This window comes from Columba livia, chromosome 5 (genome assembly GCF_036013475.1).
Source record: "Columba livia isolate bColLiv1 breed racing homer chromosome 5, bColLiv1.pat.W.v2, whole genome shotgun sequence".
In the NCBI taxonomy this organism is placed as follows: Eukaryota; Metazoa; Chordata; class Aves; order Columbiformes; family Columbidae; genus Columba; species Columba livia.
Window position 1 is genome coordinate 37,545,074 of NC_088606.1, and position 16,489 is coordinate 37,561,562.

Below are 16,489 nucleotides of genomic sequence, written 5' to 3' on the forward strand. Positions count from 1 at the left end.
GTCCCCAGGTGCCACCCGCCCTGATACCTCTGCAGGTTTTGCCTTCATTTATGGAGCAAACTGACCTGAGCTGAGCACTAGGTCAGGCATGGAAGTCTAAAACATACAGAGCTGAACACTTTAAACCAGAGCAAAGTGAATGTCGTTACCTTACATGCCTACAGGAGACTTCGGTGAGATTACTTGCTGCTCCATGCCTTCCTTGCCAAGCTTAGTCCTTCAGTCCTTCTACTCCAAGAAAATCTTTCCCCCTTAGCAAAATCTTGTCCTCTGCTTGCAGAGTGTAAAGCCTGGGTCTAAAAGAACCTTTTAGAAAGGGAAGCTGTTATAAGATAGTTGTGCTACAGGGCTGCAGTCTTTTTCTCTCAGATGGGGGATTTCAACCAGGGAGGTTTGCTGCGGCAGGGATGAGCTCTAACCCATTTGCTGAAGCGCATTATAACACTGCAGTGATGTGTCCCTCACTCCTATTCATCTAGCAGCTCTGCGGGCTCAGCCTCTCCAGCCCTATTGCTCTGAAAACGCTGCTGGTGGCAGGCAGGAATGTCAGAGCCATTCTTCCCCACTTGCTCTCTCTTTGGTTGGGAACTTTGTTTTCCAGGCTGGCAGCCAGGCTGGAAAAGCACCAACAGCAGCTCTGGAGCCCAGCACAGGCATCCCCAGTTGGGCAGGGGGAATGGTGCCCGCAATGGTGCGGGACAGAGCTGTGCTGGCAGCTCCTGGTAGCTCCGCACCTCTGTGCCCGCAGCTTCTCCTACAGCCTTGTGAGAACCACACACTGTCATGCTTGTGGACAAGGGCCCTTCCCATGAACGGCCTGTGGTGCTTTGAAACCTCTGTGTCACTGTGGTGGCAAGGAGTACAAGTAAGGGTTGATCAACTGGTATGTGGGCAAGACCCATAGGAATTAGGAGAAAAGGCAGGAGCAAATCCCACAGCAATTCCTTCTCTCTTTCTCTCCCTTCCTTTAGGTTTTTCTCACACAGAACCCCATCCATGCAAAGGAAATGCTTGTTTTCACTGGGTGCAGAAGGCACGAGAAAGGTCAAATCAAACAAGTGGTTACAAAGCATCACTGATTTGGCAGCACCCAGACTCCCCCAGCAAGCCAAGTGCAGCTTGGGGTTTTCAAACAACGATGTTGTAATGCTCTCCTTTTGCCTTTGCAGGGCTGTAGAAGAATGTTCCAGCTACCCAATAATTTTAAAAAATGCCTGCTAGTTGTTTGCTCTTCAAGCATTCCTGCTGGTTCCCAGTAGTTAACACACAGGAAATTCCACAGGAACTAAGGGAGAGAGTGGCTGAGAGAAGCAGAATAAATTAGGATCATAATTTCACCCTGATTCATGCCGGGGGTGGTCCAATAGTTTTACATGGGTGCCGGTCCTGGGGGTGTGCATTCAGACATTGGCCAAGGAGCTGCACCTCAGCTCTGAAGCCACTGCTTGCTTTGGTGGGGCCTGAGAGATGGGACCGGTGAGAAACGTGACTGGACGAAGGAGTCCAGTCCTGTAGAGTCCTGTAGGAGTCCTGTAGACTCCTGTGCCGGCAGGCAGCGAGGCCTGGTTGGTGCATGGCCTGCTGCTGGTGGCCTGTGGTGGGCTACTGCTGACTTGATGACTATGTCATCTATCTCTGTTCAGAGGAGGCTTTGGCCTCAAGAGGAGCAGCCTGCTTCGCAAGGAAGTCCCTAGTTTCATCCCTAGGTAAAGCATGCCTTTTCCTTCCTTTGAATGCTTTTCAGGCTCAGTTTTTAAAAGGTAAATGCCTATATGTTCTTCTTTAGATGGTCTCTTTTTTCCCATCTGAGAACTCAAATAGCTTGCTCCCCACGCAAGGGCCTTTGTGTTCTTGCTCTGTGCAAAGCCAAGGAGGTTCCTGACAGGTCCTGCATGGCTCATGCCACTTGAGGGCAGTGGTTGCATGCCCAGAGCCTGGTTGCTCTTTGAGGATAAAAGACCTCATAAAACAACAAAGTCTCACCGTAAGTGCCATAGTTTACATCGTTTTTGTTAAGTCAGATATACGGCCAAAATTTGGAGATATGATCTTATGCAAAAGGCATCACAAGATGCTTAATAAACATGAGGCATTAAGGGAGATACTAAAAAAAAAAGCTATCGTATAAGTTTGCAGACTTCCTTTTGGATTCGAAATGGGCTGTGTTGTGGGCTTTTTTTTTTTTTAAGACACCAAAGGAGCAGTGCTTCATGCTTTCATAATGCAGCTTCATAGATTCACTGGATAAATATGAAATGGCTCATTCGCCCCTTTCACTGGTGGGGAGCTGAGGTTCGGTTTGCAGCTGGGACTGTCATCTTTTCTGTGTCTTTGTATAATATAACATTAACTTGAGCTCAGCCCGGTGGTTGCCCATGGGCCATACTTCAGAAGACACACCTGATAGGAGCAGCAGTGACTTGATTTGTGTCAGGTTTCACACTGTACTGACCCACAATCCAAGACCTTGGTATCTGGTACCCATATTTCGCTCAGGCAATGTTTTCTCACTGTAGAGTTACGTGCTTGGCTAATCAATATGCTCACTTCTGTGTGACTTTGAGGCAATTTGCCCACCACAGCTCTGCCCACATAGTATGCACTGTCTTGGAGTGGCTGTCAGGGGGTTAAAAAGAGAGGGTTTCTGCAGGGACAATCACAACTTGTCCCAGCTGTGGCTCTCCCATGCCACAGTTTTGGTCCTATCCATTCTTTTTTTTTTTTTTTTCCCACTTTTGTCACCACCTGAGAATGCAACCCACTTAAATGGAATTTCCTCCAATTAAAATCTAGGTCTTGTCTGCCCTGTCATGGGAAAAGTTGTGTGTTTGGGGTGGTGGTTAGATCTGCTTGTGTCTGAGCTCCCTACAAAATGGTCAGAAATGAGAACAAATTGAACGGGCTTGTCTTGAGATGCAAACCACTCACCGCCAGGCGTGGAGTAGTCTGGGCACAAGCTGCCACGTACCGTTGGCCAGGGCAGACTGATGCCACGGTGATGGCCACACTCCCCTCTCCTCACCCCCATGCTGGGTGCCATCATCTTGCCATACCAGCTCCATGTCGGGGATGGCTACCCGCTGTGTCATGGGGAAGCGGCACATCTGGAGTGGGACAGGGCAAGGGGGGCTGGAGAGGCTCCCCCAGCTCTGCACAGCCCCATTGGCTCCCTGCAGTGGGAATTGAAGTGCTCCCCTCTTAGTGGTTCTGAGCCCAGACAGGAACCAAAGTTGGTTTTGTTTATTCAGATCCCATTTAGCATCCATCAGGCTTAAAAATCCCATGACTGCCCTCTGATACGATTTTGTTTGATAGGAAAATAATTAATTTTGCAATTAAGCTGTGCCTAGAACAAATGATGTAAGAGCACTCTGTATGGGCTAAATTAGTGCCTGCTGAGACACAGCGCCAGCATCTGTCTGGTTTAGTGACACTTATTTTTAACAGCCAGAGGAGGGCATAGTGCACCCTATTGTAATGGCTTCCCTTTACTGATGGCTTCGTCTCAGATAGAGACCCAGAGAGGACACAGCAGTGCCAGCTGGAGTACGCTCTGGTCAGTAAGTAGTGAAAAATGAGCTTACTCCGATGTCCCTTCTCTGTGTTAGGGAGGTTGTTTGAAATTTAAGCTTGCTGGCCAGGTGGGCATTGCTTATGCCTCAAGCAGTGTGAGGGGCTCTGGAGAAAGTAAAGCTGCTCCCAAGAGTGTGGCACTTCAGCCACTGAGACCAGAGTTTCAGTAGACGGGCTCTTTCTCTGAATTTTTAGGGGAAATTCCACTGGAATTTTTCCCCACCAGCACTGTGATGTGCCGAAGGGCTTTGGTGGCAGGGAAGGGTCCTGCCCTGTCCTTTGGGTGGTGCTGCTACCCTAAGGGATTTTAAGTTAGTCCAGATAGAGAACTTCACTTCTGGGGAAGGACGATTTTCATGGTTAGTTAACCCAAGTTTCTGTGGACTTCTGATCCTTGTGGTAGCTGTTCCATTTCCGCTAAGGAGTCAATAGCAGTCAGTGCAACATGGTGACATGTGAGAGAGGATCTGATTTCCCTTGCTGGGGAGCAGTTTGCAGGTCTGGGGCAGAAACCTCCTTGCTGATAGGAGAGGGATCCTTGCATGGGTCAAGGGGAGCACAGGGAGCACCCCATGTTCCTGGATACAGAGAGTGGTTCTGGCTTTGCCACTCATGCTCACAGGAACAGTGTTAGCATGGTGCTGGAGCAGATCACTTCAAGGGCGCATGTTTTTTGAGGGGGAACTCCACAGAAGCAGAGTGTAGGAAGCATGTTCATGTATGTGATGCTTATTTTTCCCCTTGGGAGAAGAGATATTGTTTATTATCTACTGTAGTTCCTTATTAACTATGTAATTAACAGAGCTAGTTAATCTTGAGTGTTTCATTTCCTTAGGGACCAAATGTCAAATATGGCTTCATAAAAATTTGGCAGCTTAAATTTCTTTGAAACTTCGGTAAAATGCTAACGGCAGGCCAGCAGCACCTTCCTTTAAGCCTATATCTGATCCTCATAGCTCTGACTATTGCTCTGAGCTTCATGGGAGAAAAAAGACTTGTCTGCTGTTCTTCTGACCTTTGCAGGGTGATGACTATTCAGCAAATGCTGTGTTTTCTCTGGGTCAGGTGAGAAGCCTTCTTGGCACAAACTTGGGAGAGCTGATCTGGGCAGCAGAAGGTTCCCTAGTCCCTTGTCCAGATTCCAGCTGTGGATGCCATACACCTGTGAGAAGGGCACTGCACCTTGAGCTGAGGTGAGTGTGCTTCATTTGTATTATATCAAAGCTTATATTTTAAATAATTTCATTGTGTAGATTGTGCTTGAGTCCTACTGTCATAGCTTTAAATGGCTCAATCAGTGACATGAAGTAGATCTTCTTTCTAATGATGATTTATTGAAGAATAAGGCTAGGAAAGTGGGTAGTAAGAAATAAAGTGACCAGGAATAGCCAAGGATTAATGAAAGAGTCCAAGATGTGTATAGAAACCCCAGGTGACAACCGGAGGTCTGTGAAAAGGCAGACTCATCACCTAGTCTTTCCCCTCCTGTTGCTTCCCAAGCTCCCATTTGAAGGGCAGTCAGATTGCCTTGATAAGAGAGGGAAATTTCCATGTCAAGGAGAAGGCACAGAAACTACTACCAGGGTTTAATCTTAGAAATTAGTTCCCAGGTGGCTGTGCGGAAGACTACTAGAAAACTTGTAAGGACGGGACTACATAAAGGGGATTAACTCCAAGCAAGATGCTCCAATGGGCACAGAGCATCAGTGCATTGGAGCCACTCAACTCAGTGCAAGGGCTCAGTGGGAGGGCTGGGGCACACAGCATTAGAGGAGGGCATCTCGTGCTCCTCATCAGTGGGATGCCAGCAAAGCCTATGTCCTGACATGGCTCTGAAGACCATACCTGAGCTGCTGAGACAGCAACCAAGCAGCTTAAGCCACCTGAAAACTTTAATTTTCACCTGCAAATCAGTTTGGGTGAATTATCTGTTGACATGCTGACCCCCACATCCTCTTGTCCCTCAACTCTGTTGTGATGCCCTCAGCAATCATCCTTCCCAGCATGAGGAGGAAAAATGTCTCTCTTGGAAAACAAAAAATAACTTCAGTAATGCAGTCCAAAACAGAGCTATGTTTAAGTGCATACCTGACCTTGTGGGATCAAGATGACACTTGGGAGTTACAGGGCTAGTAAAGAGGAAAACTGTGCTGCCACTGTGGAGCCTGTGGCTTTGCCTGGTTCTTGTCTGCTCCTTTGGCATCCTTGCATCACTGACTGTGGTGCCTGGGAAGGATCCTGTCTCTCTTTTCTCTTACTTCTGTGGTTTCTCACAGACTTTGCTGGGAAGCTGTAGGCTGTGTAGAGTTCTCTCCCATGGGCACATTAGGATTTTCAAGAAGAGGACATGTTTGCTTGCTTAGCAGCAAAGAACTCCCTGAGAGGCAGAAATGGCTGCAACAGCCACATTGCACTTGTTCATGAAGCTCAGGACCAAGAAAGTAATTGAGGCGATGGCTAGGGTCAGTCTAGATCTTACTCCCTGCTTTATCACCATCTTCTATTTGGGAAAATCAGTGGGGAAGGCTGCTGAAACAATCCAAGCTTAATGAGAGATGAGCATAGCACATTCTTGCTACAGAAGGAGTTTCTTTCAAGCCAGCGGTCACAGGAGTGTAGTACCTGTACTAATACCTGGGTATACAGCAGTCCTTAGATATGGTCACCTGTTTGTCTACAGGGCAAGCTCTGTGAGTGCTCAGTGATGTGGTTATGCCACTGCTTTTTAGTTTGGATTTTGGAAACTTGTGCTCTTCTTTTCCCTGTTAATTTTGTTCTCTTCTTCTTCAGCTTGCACATGTTATGATGGGACCCTGATTTGGACTGGAGAGGCAGGACATGCAGAGGTTTTGGTGCTTGCTTGCAAGGAAAGAGAGCTGGACCGGTGGCCTTCCTTACTCCTGTTGCAGGACACAGGCAAGCAAATTTCTGCCTCTCTTCCACTGTCCTGCTAAAGTCCTGTTGCCTCCTGCTTGAACTGAACCATTCTCCTTTCTACGTGGTGCAGATGGGTCATGAAAAGTTCAAGAAGACTGCTGAAAAACCTTCAGTTTTTGTGTACTTCAGCATCTGCCTTCACCTTTTGCAGCTCCTTAGGCCCACGTGTGCTGAGCTCTGCCTAGAGCAGCACCTCTGGGCAGCCAGATCCCGCTCTGGGTGCTAAATGTGTTCCTTGTCTGCCTGAATGTTTTGCTGAGATTCTGGGCTGGCGGAAGCCTTGTGGCTTTGAGTTTGACTGATACATTAGGCACTGTTGTCTTTTGGTTATTGGCATTCCTGTGGTCAGCCCCTCTGCTCAGGCTTACCCAGGCAGTGGCAAGCCAAACCCAGCAGTGCAATGCTTTTGTCTTGCTTTAATTAGTGCAGGGTACAATTATTAGTGGCATATTTTTATTTCAATTTGTTCATTCTGACAGCAACTAAAGGAAGCCATTATCTCTACAAGAGGATGTTTCAGCAAGTGTTACAGTTAATAAAAGCTAACAGGACCAGTGCAAAAGAGAGAATCACATTCTCTTAAAGGCAGCACTTGATAACCCGGCTGTTACAAGCCAGATCATTTCAAGAGGCACAATACCAAGTCTGCACTCAGATCAGCCTTTAATCTGGGAGGATCACTGAGCTCTTTACAGGCTGATAACACTTATCACAGTCTATCCACCCCATAACATAGATATCCCTATAAAGACATATGACAGTTCTTTCAGCACCTTTGGAGATGAAGAAAGTAAATTGGATGGCACTGCCCCTTTTGGGCAGTAAGTTTCTGTATGGATCAGGCTAAAGATGGAAGCCCAGGCTCAGGTTTGGCCTTAGATAATGTTTCCCAACTTTCCCTGCCCTTGAACAGCAGCAACCCAGAGCACATAACATGCTCTTGAAGATTCTGTGCTCCTCTGGTCCCCTCAGCCTGGGACAGCAGCCCCAGTTTTAACTTTTCTGCAGCCCTTGGCTGTAAGCAACATTGTTCTGGGAGGGAAAATGTCACTGAAGACCTGCCCTTAATGCTGGCAAATAAAGTACTTAAGCAATGTGATGTTTGTTAAAACAGCAAAATATCTTCTAAAAGGGCTTTTGCGCAACACTGGAGAAAGATCGTAAGAGGCATGTATACTGCAGGGTGCTCATTCTTGAGGTCTCCAGTATTTCCTATTCTCATTTTAGAGTAAGTCTTTTGATCTTCGGTGTTTGCCCCAAAGCTGTGGGCACTAGGTGAGCTTCTCAACTTTATTTTATAATAAAAATGTAGAAATTTGTAGCCCTCAGGGATCTGGAGAAAAGTTTGAAAACGTGATCATAAAGTTCAAGAAACCAGAGTGCAATTAGGAAAAACTCAAACATTTATAATTTTCTTTAAAACCCAGAACAAAAACCCTTGTGATATTTAAGCTGTGATTCTCTGGAGCCTGACGCATAATTTTTGAGTATGTGGGGTTGGCAGTGCTGGAAAGATGCTTTTCTCTGCCTGGATCATGTTTTTCTTCTGGGATTTTTGTTTACCAGCTACTTTAACCATTTCTGTCTCTCCTTCTTGGCTGGTCTCTCCTGAGGCTGAGGAGCCTTCTTCATCTCTCAGGGCTTGGGAAGGGCAGCCAGAGGTGGTGGTGGCCAGGACTATCCCAGTGGCAGAAGCCAGGTTGCCCCAGGTGGGTTTGTCTCACCATGTGATTCAGACCTGCCAGGCAGTAAAACCTTTCAGAGGACTCGAAGCCCACTGTCAGGGTTGGGAAGGACCCAGGGGAGCTCACTGGGAGCAGCAGCACCCCTTGTCCCCTGCTCAGTCATGGCCAGGGTGTGCAGCTCTTCCTCCGCAAGACAACAGCTTTGCTTGGAGGATCATCTCCAGCCTGCAAAACTCGCTGGAGGGATGTGAGCTTCCCTGAGGGCCCATGAAGGGAAGAGGATCTTTCCATGGGGGTCTTGTTTGCATTGGCATGGTGGCTCCTGCGAGTGAGGCCACCAGTGTGACCCTGCTCTCAGTGGGGCATGGAAAGGCATGGTGCCTTCCCGAAAATCTCACAGAGATGTGGCAACAACGCCAGTCTCTTCCCTCTGCTTCTCCCGCCCCGAGCCACCCTCCCTCGGGCACTGCTCTTTTATATTTTTAGAAAGCACAGTTTATATTTTTCAGTCCTCGCTTTGCACGTCAGCAGCCACTGCACAATGAACTCTCAGGGGCCCGTTTGTTTTGCAAGCAAGGGTTTTACCCCGTGACAGTGTTTTCCACCACATCGTCAAATGCACGCTGGGCTCTCACTGCTTCAAAATGGCAGCCTATTGTTCCGCGTCCCAAGCCCTGCTTGAAACCAGGTCCCACCGGCACCCATTTTAATAGCTCCTCTCTGTGATCTTTCTATCCCCCAATGCTTTCAGGGGGAGTGGGGCAGGACTCATTCCCTTTTTAGGGACCCATGCAGCAACATTCGGCAGTCAGACCGTTTCTCTGCCTCCTTCCCAAATTTTTGGAGTAGTTCTAGTTTAATCGAGCATGAGTCTCTTGCAGAACTGGAGAATTTGGGTCTGGCCATGCTCTTTGCTGCAGGGGCACAGCCCGGGACAGGTTTTGCAGAATGATGCCTACAATAGCAAAAACATGTTTTGGGCTGCTCAGTCAAAGATAGTTTTGAATTACAGAGAGAGAGGAGGGCAGTGATGAACAGGGCTTTGTTCTGCAGCTGTAGGATGACCATGGGGACCGGGGCAACCATTTACTACATTTCGAAGAAAAGATGTCAGGATCAGTAGAAAAGTTCAGAGGTGACAGCCTGGCTGGACAAGGCCAGGATCTCCTCCCCAGCTGGCCCTGTGGTCTCTGACAATTCTCCTTAGAAGTGACTTTGCTTCACCTCCTGCTAGCCCCACTGTATGCACCCATATTAGCATCGTGTATGCATCGTTTCAAAAAAAATTAGCTTATTCCTCCAAGGTGGAGCTTGTTCCTCCGCCTCCCTCTTGTAAGCACTTCTGAGTTGTGCAGCCACTGTGGAACACCCTTGGCTAACCTGGACTATCTCAAATGAAGCTTTCAGGCCTTTGAATGTTTTCACAGTTTCCTAGCGGGGCTGAGCGCCCTTCCAAATTGTCAGCCTGACGCCACCCATGCTGACTTATGTTCCCTGAGAAATGCAGTCATAACTATTTCCATTAAGAGAGCCCTGAAAACCGTAAATGGCTCCAAAGTTGTGAAGCATTCCCCAGTCTGGGACTTCAATGCCCCTGTCTCCCTAAAAATTGCCTGTTATGTTTTCCTGAATTTGGCAGTATCCAGTGCTTCAGCTAGAACGATGTTTTTACTTCCAGCAATTGCATGCAGACAAGTCATAGTATCTGCTTACCATGACATGACGCCCACACTTTCAGACTCTACCAGGACTACTTTCTTCTGCTAAGACTTCTCCCCAGGTAAGTGCCTCTTTTGATTGTGCTGTTCCTTCCTATATTTGCTCACCTACTTCAAAAATAAGCTCTTCAGAGCCCAGGACACTATCATTGTTTTTCGGGGGCTTGTTGGGTGTTTGGCTAGTAAAGAGGGCATAATTCTTGCATGGTTCTTAGGAAAGCACGCTTTATTTCAGACACAAGCAAACCCTAGCTTGTACTTAGCATATGCGAGCTGCATTCACCTATGGAGGTATATAAAGGGTAATGATAATGTTGCCCAGAAGGCTAACACATCAAAGGCCAAGGAGCAGTTAAAATGTATTACGAGCTGTTGGCAGTGATTGTGGGGGGTATTTGTGTATTGCTGGTTTGGACAGCCTGAGTAAATGAAAACCCTCTGGATTAATTGGTACACCAAAGAGATGTGGAGGAAAATGGAGGCCAAGGGAAAAATGGCAAACAACAGAAAATGCGGATAGCTGGGTGTGCTGACCTGTGGTGGGGCACTGCTGATTAATTTGTGGCTCCCCACCGTGCCCTGGGGAGCCACAGGGAGCTGGGGGAGCCCCACCAGCAGCTTGCCCGGCACTTCGGTGGGTGTGGGCTGAGCCCCACAGGCAGCATCTGCAGCGCTGCTATTCCGGCACAGCTGAGTGGGTAGTTAGAGGTGAGACTTACCAGGTGTCTTGTGACACCTGGACACCACGGGACAAGAGTTTAATTATTTTTAATGATGTGGGGGCTGGGGGAGGGAGAGAGGAGGCTGTGTGGTGCCTTGTGTAACAGAGAAAATGAAACTGGGAACTTCAAGATTGATTTTACACAGAGACTGCTGGCTGAATCAGATGACAACCAATGTGGACAATATTGAACGATACAATCCCATCTTTTACTAGGGCACCCATATTCCAACTACTATTGTGTGTTTTATTACTAGTGTTTCAATGATACACAAATGGCATCTAACCCAAGCATTACAGTGACAGCCATACAAACACCAATCATAGTGGCTCATTCACACGCTAATAGACTGGCTGGAGAAGGACTGCCACCTCTCAACGCAGCATGGTCACACCAGGTAAGTTCTGCCCTTGCAGACCACCTGACTGCTGATGAAGGCAGTGTCCCTATGTTGATGGCAACTGGCACTGACCTGGGGGTGTTTCACCCATCCACACTGGGGCTGCAAGGGCAGAGTGTTCTTGTCTTCTCTCTGATCACCAACTGGGTTCACCAATGGGTTTCCAAACTAACCTCTCCAAAGGAAATCTGACACAACTCGTGCTTGTTATCAGTGATCCCTCTTCTGGACATCATGTGGGTCAGCCATTGGTTCCTTCCTCAGTCCCCTTGCCACAATCTCACCTAGTCATCACTGATTCTGGTAGATCACACTTTTCTACTGCCAGCCTTAACTAGACACCTCACAGTCTGGGTGATTTCCTCTTCTGTTACACCAGTTGCCCTGCAGCTCAGCAGTTTGCTTCTTTCCTATACCAAACACATTAATTCCCCACTTCGCATATTTGTCTCTTGCAGACTTGAGGAATCCTTGTTGTAAGAAGAAAAGCACAGAAGGTGATGTGTTTTCGGTCACCTGGTGATTTACAAGCACTCTTTCTCCACACATTATCCCTTCAGTGCATGGAAGAGGGGAAGGAAGAGTCTGCTCAATCTGACAGGTTCTCCAGACCATGTCCTTCTCCTGGCAGCTGTGTGGGTGAGATGGGGATGGAAGGTAAAACAACACTGGGTGGGAGCAAATTCCAGAGGGACCTTTCTCTGTGCTTTCCCTGAATACACTTAGGAGAAAATTATGTGAGTAAAGAGTTGGCAGAAAGACAGAGAAGGAAAACGCAATGCTGTATGCAGCGGTAACTGCGCAGGTAGGGTCGCTTCTCTCCCCAAAAGCTTGATTCCTGCTGACCCAAGTCTGACAGGCTCCTGTCTTGTCTCCCAGCTCATAGTCACAGATGATTTAAAACATTGTTCAGCTCTGCAGCCTCCATCACTACCCATCCCACTGTCCCTCTGCTGGCAACCTCCTTCCTTCCATGGGTGACATAGTAAAAGCCTTGTTTTCTGCTTGTGCCAGGGGGCGTTGTAGCAGGGTGGCAGAAATAGCAATCTTCTACACTTTTTTCATATAGTGAGGGGATAAGAAAAAGCATCACCAAATTATTTCTGACATGTTCCTGAAAAATTCCTTGCTTCTGCCATAAATCTGTGACATAAAGAATCTGTTTTCAGTCATAAAGCTAAAGACAAGCACCAATTTAAAAATCTATTTTTAAAGCAAATTGCATTGTAATTTGTAATATTAAACTGAAGTTTTTAAAGTGCTCTCATCTTTCGTTTTTAGTGCCTAATGATGAAGTGTTTTCTAAAGGTGACTAAGCATAGCTCAAAGAGTCTTAAATATATTTATTAGCTTATTAAGCATAATTAATTGAATCTGGTTGCTAAGATTAGCTGTGCCTTCGCAAGTGAAAAGCTCTTTTGGTTAGTTAGACAGTTTCTTCTCAAAGAACAAAACCGCAACATTAAAATATACACAGCTTACTGAATAATCATGTTATTTGTCAGACAAGCAGAAGAATCACCACTGAAGTGCTCTCAAAGTGCCAAATTGGGTAATATACATAATTAGGCCCCATTTGATTAGATATGTGCCCATGGTAACAGCCACACTCTTGATCCACATATTAGTACAGATTTGAAATAATCTTCAAGGGGGATGATGACAGCAGAGCACATCTGAAGCTTAACTGGGGAGACTTTTGGAACATAACCAACATGCTGATTTCCTCTGTTCCTGTGGTTATTCTTTATTTTATCTTGTTATGTTTTACTTTTAAAACAATGCATGCCTTGGTTCTCAAAGGTGATATACTGCTTCCACGAAATGTCACTATACTTTTATCCCTAAAAGGAAGATCTCTTAATCATCTGCATCACGTTTTAAGCCCTACAACCTTCCTATATTTAGGGATGCATCCCAGCAATTGGCAAGGCTGCTGCAAGCTGCTCCTAGGAGGTGGGAACAATCATCACCTGGAAGCCAGCCCATCGCAGATCCACTCTACTCTTGCAGCCCAGGACAGCCCAGTGATGGATAAGGCCTTCTAGATGTTCTTTTAGGCTTTTGCAGGAGCCTCATGAAGAGACTGCAAGGTCTCAGCAAGAAGACTGATTCTGCATCAGATCCAAGCCTCTGAGAGAGCCTGCAAGCGCTGAGCTACTGCCAACCCACAGGGAATGAGTCCGGAGGGCACTGTTTGGGTAACAGCAGAACCCAAGGGAGTTTATTTAGCTGTAGATGCAATATGAATTGTTCCTGCAGTTTATTTTTACATGCTTAGAGGGTGAATGAGTTTGGAAGAGCTGGAGAGAATCAGAGAATTAGCAGAATGAATTATTATTATGGGTTATTTATACCAAATGAGAGAAATATATCTCCTGGTGCAACAGTCTATGTCCAGGGCTAATGACAATTGCTGCTTTTGCAGTAATGCCTACTGGGAAATACTTAAAATAAGCTTTTTACCCCAATAAGGAAGAGACAAAGATATGGAAAAGTTCTCCCAGATGAAGGCATCAGGAAGAGACGGGTCTGTAGCAAGGAAACATTCACAATGGGTGCTGAGGGTCTGGCAAGAGAGGAATGTGGAGCCCCAGTCCTGGCCAGTCTGGTTCAGAGGACTAAGGTGTACGTGGCTAGTCTGGTTGTGTCAGCTATCCCACCAGTGCAAGAGAGCCACAACATTCCCATGTGCAGACACCTCACCCTCTAGAAACAAGATGGGACCTAGCGTCAAGGGACCCTGTTTGGAGATATGCGATGGAGAGGAAATCAACACTGAAAGACTGTGAAAAATAAATGCACAAAAATGATCTTGGGATGTCTTTTAGCTTTTGGGAAGAAGAGGGCTATCCCAAGCATATGGGAAACACAGAACAGCTAAAAAGCTTTGGTGAGGGGGTGCACAGGGAAAACTTTATTCCATGGTGTGCCTGTTACCTGGCACAGAGGAGGGGAGCATTTTCTGCAAGGAGCCAGTGACACAGTCATGTTCACAGCCTTCAGCTGGAGGGCAAGAACACTGTAAGTCACATCCACACAAAATTGCCAAACTGTTACTAGATGCAGTGTTAGGATTACACCTACTGAGATGAAAATTAGACCTACGGATCCACCTCAGGCATGCAGTGCATGATTACGAGTGTGTCACCTTTTTCCATATTAGTGTGCTCCTAACCACACTTGGGGGACAGGATCTATAATCCTCAGCAATATAAATTAAAATCACTGGTCAAATTACAGTAAAGTGAAATTCCCATACGCTTGCCTTTTCTCTTTCAGTAAGTGTTGTTTTTAGCATTGCCCCTCAAAGCAGGGGATTATTCAAACCAGTTCCTCATTATTCATATCAGCATCAAAATATGAGGTCTGAAATGGGTCAGACCAAACCCAGTGTCTGTCCTTACCAAGAGTGGGAAGACTCCAAAGGGAACTGGGTTATGTGTGAACCCTGTGGTGATGGTAGTGACAGCTATGCCAGCCCTAAACACCCTGTTTTTAGGGAACCTTATGGACAGCTACCACCTGTATTTGACAGCACACTGGTGCTGGGTATGCCCAGGTACTTGTGACCTCCTGCAGACTGAAGCGTGCCCTCCAGTCATGGGGCCAGAGGCCAGGCAGCTGTATGGCTGGTGAAACCAGTCTGAAGAGAGGCCTGAAGGTGCCATGGAAAGGCACAGTGAAGGTACTGTGTGTGCAAGTGCTTATGTACATATGCATCTACATGTACATATGCACCTACAGGCAATATCAGTCCCTCCTGTGATAAATAGCTCAAAGTTGAGCTATGTGAAAATTTGAATTTATGCTTGTGTTTTCCAGAACAGAACAAACTGGGGCAAAAAAATAGGAAAAATTTGTTTCCTGGAATTAAAACAGTCATGTTCAGAAATGTCTCCATATTCTGTTTTGACATTTTTTGGATCAAAGTGAAGCACTTTGACGTTTCTGAGGTAGGAATGTTTTGTTTCAATTTGTTGAACTGACATGAAATGTTTCGTTTAAAGTCTGCTTAACATTAAAGTAGGCAGCGCCTTTCCTTGGGTTTGGGTCCCATTCTCTCCTCTGGGCTGTGCTCCCTGGGAGCTCTGCCCAGCTCCCATAAAGCTTGGGCAAGGTCCACGTTGTTCTCAGTAAATGCAGCTCAGCCGCAAGCCCCACGCACAGGAAAGTAGAGAGGCCTTTTCGGGAAAGCTCATTTCGATGCTAAACTTGACTAAAATGAAAAATTTGGGGGCAGCTGAAGCAAAGGGCTCTATTCTGGTTCACCTCCAACAAAACAGCATTTCTTGTCAGCAGCATCTCTGTCTTCCCACAGGCACTTTTTGTGTTGCAGAAACTGTTTTCTGATCAAAAAGGGAGGAGATCTCCCAGGGAGTGCCTGCATAGGTGTTGACATGATCTACACTAATGAGCTTTCTGAGGGCTGCAGACTGGACCCCTAGAACTTAGTGGGGAAGGTGCCCTTTAGTGTCAGTTGAGCAGATTCTCCAACAAGCTGAAGATCCCCACTCGCCTACTTGGGGCTGGCTGAAGTCAGGGCAGCCTCTCTCTGGCTTGGCTGTCCGTGAGGATGGGGAGGGGCTGCGATAGGAACAGTAGTTTCTCTTAGGACATAAGCAGACTCTGCTCTTTTTATGGAAGTGGCTGTAGGGTCTTCCTGGGATTTCTGAAGAATTTTACCTGAAAGTCCATCTAAAAGTTGCTTTGGTTCATTCTCAACAGCTCTCAATAGGACCAGGCAGATCCTACTACTTACTGTGGGGGATAATTGAACCCTTCTCCCTCCCCCTTTCCTGGGCAACAGCTTCAAAAGATCTCTGATTTTGCCCACCAATCAAGCAATCTCATTTGCAAAACAACTGCAAGGGCCCTTCCAAAGCAGAAGGCCAGGTCCTTTGTTAAATACTCGCTTTTGGTGACACAAAGGAACCATAAAGGTGATGGAGCTGCAGCCTGGACAGCCATGTTTCCTGGACTGTGCAGACTGGCCTCCCTCCCCCTCCCGCTGTAATTTCAGACCCCCAGCCTAAGGATTATGCAGGGCTTGAGCCCAAGGAGAACAAGGTGCATTGCAACTATTCTTAGCTCCAAAAATTATTCCTGGCTTTGCTTTGAAATCTGAACCAGGCTTAATTTCTCTCCCCCTTCCCCCAGTCTGTTTCCTCTTCTCTTTCATGTACCTATTTGCATAGACTGTCATCGTAAGAATCTCCATTAAAATTGAAAGCCTCCTTCCTGCATGTCACCTCTCGCAGCCCCCTTCCGCTTGCCCTGTGTGACTTTTAGAGGGTTGGAGAGCAAAGGTCCTGCACTAGCATCGCCTCCCCAAGCCCTGCATTCCCCCGCCATCAGTCTTGCTCCTCAGTTGCTATAGGAACATCTATCAACTTGGGAGTGCCAGAGAAAAAGAGCAGAGAATTATCTTAATTATTTAACGATTGATTAATA

General features: G+C 46.8%; 1 long non-coding RNA gene across 1 annotated transcript in view; it reads left to right on the forward strand.

The window, feature by feature from the left end:
• Positions 1-25: 25 nt before the first annotated feature.
• The window catches only part of LOC102085790 (uncharacterized), a 29,252-nt gene continuing 12,788 nt past the window's right edge, over positions 26-16,489 (forward strand). Inside the window, exons 1-7 of the long non-coding RNA XR_010472977.1 lie at positions 26-3,556; positions 4,639-4,766; positions 6,364-6,489; positions 9,874-9,975; positions 10,892-11,032; positions 11,494-11,674; positions 12,944-14,991. This is a non-coding gene — a long non-coding RNA (uncharacterized LOC102085790). The remainder of the gene's footprint in view (positions 3,557-4,638; positions 4,767-6,363; positions 6,490-9,873; positions 9,976-10,891; positions 11,033-11,493; positions 11,675-12,943; positions 14,992-16,489) is intronic.